We start from the raw sequence: 1,816 nt of genomic DNA, 5'->3' as shown, positions 1-1,816 counted from the left end.
ACGCTACGCCGCTCCGCCCGCCGTCCCGCCCCGCCCACAGGGACGGTGCAGCCGGGGGCCGCTTCGTTACTTTCAGCCGCGCTTCGCGCTTTGCCTCCTGCCTTCCCCTCCCCGAGGTGATGCACGTGGTACTCGAGGCACACGGAGGAGAAATCCCCGCTCCCCCCACCCTCCAGCATCGCAGGGACGTACGGTAGAATGGTTTGGGTCGGGAGGCCGAGCTGGCAGCCACCGCAGCACCCCTTGGCTGCAGCCACTGAGCTAACAGCACATCTGCGAGGCGGCACCGCTCCCTGCTGTGATGTGCCCTGGTCCCAGTGCAGCCATGGTGATGCAGGGTCTCCTAAATCAAGTGCTACGGATCCACTCTGCAAACCCCCCCAGGTGTCCCCAGACTTCAAACAAAATCTCTGTATCAGTGTAAAACACCCCTATTGCCTGCACTGGTGTGTAAGCAGAGAGAGCACCTGGGGCTGCAGGTGTAAGTGCTACCACAAGTGGATCAAAACAGAGTTCTCTCTTGTTGCCCAACTGTGTTTGCACTAGAGTCAGTGTTTGGGGAAAGGCAGAGCTCAGCGCTGCTCTGACTGCCTGCAACAGCCTGATCCAGCTGGAAGCCTGCAGACACAGCTGGGATGTGCAAGCTGGCAGCAGGGGTGAAATGGCACTGTCTGACTGAGCTCCCATGGACAACTTCACCTCTATAATACTGTTGGTTTTTTGCTGTTGTTGTTTTGTGTTTTTAAATAGCTATCTGGAAGCATCTAGTGTGTTTGGAGCATTGCATGCTCAGAGGTCTGACTTCTGTTCCAAAAGCGTCTGCAGCACAGATGGTCCCCAAGCAAAGCACAGTGCTCTCTCATGGTCTCCTGGAGGCACAACCTTGCTCACTGTCATCACAGCCTCTGCTGAGGGTAAGACAAATTACAAGGCAGAAGAGGCCAGGAGAAAAGCTATTAGCCAAGGTCAAGGAGGTGAACAGAGCTAAAGCAGGGAGTGCTGCAGGAGGTGTGGGTTTCATCCTGCTGACTAATGCCTGCCTCTGCTGACTCAGCTCTTTCCAGGAGAGCCACGAGCAGCTGCTGTCAGCAGCACCCAGCTGTGTTAGAGCCCTCCAAACGAGGCATGAGCTGAGTGACTGACTTCACTCTGACCCCCTTTATCCATCCTCACTGCTGCTTAGCCAGACAAATCTGTATAATTGATACGAAATAAATGTTTCCCTATTGATGTCCTCATAGCAGTTTCCCACTCGGGAAATGGGAGGGACACAGACAGGGCCTGTTAGATCCCCACCAATGACTGCTCGGGGCCTCAAGCCTCATTAGCTCTGCCATACGGCAACATACAGTCTTAGATTTTCCAAAACAAACAAACCCTCCCCCCCCCCCCCACATTTTCACACCTGTGTGAATAATAAGCATCACACTGCAGCCCATTGCAAGCAGACAAAGGAGGAAAAGTGTTTAAGTTGTATCAGTAAAAGACTACCAATGCTGATTCAGGAAAACCCCTGCCCCAGCGTGAACCCACTCCAGCCCCTGTGCTGGAATCCCTTCTTTGTTTCCCAATAGCAGCTCTGGGGTGCAGATGATGCTGTCCTGGGGCAGGTTGCAGCTTCCCATAGCAGACACAGGGGAGACATGCATGCTCAGCTGAGTGACAGCAAGGCCAGCGCAGCACAGGGCACGCAATCATGTCCTGGGCTGCAGCTGCCTGCAGAGCCGCGTGGGCTGCTGCAAGCTCATCCCCTAATGGGATTAAGGACGGTAAAACCAAGCCAGCTTATACTGAGCATCAGGCCACCCCGAGGTAC

This window comes from Meleagris gallopavo, chromosome 22, assembly GCF_000146605.3.
Source record: "Meleagris gallopavo isolate NT-WF06-2002-E0010 breed Aviagen turkey brand Nicholas breeding stock chromosome 22, Turkey_5.1, whole genome shotgun sequence".
Lineage (NCBI taxonomy): Eukaryota > Metazoa > Chordata > Aves > Galliformes > Phasianidae > Meleagris > Meleagris gallopavo.
Note: the sequence above shows the minus strand (reverse complement) of the source record.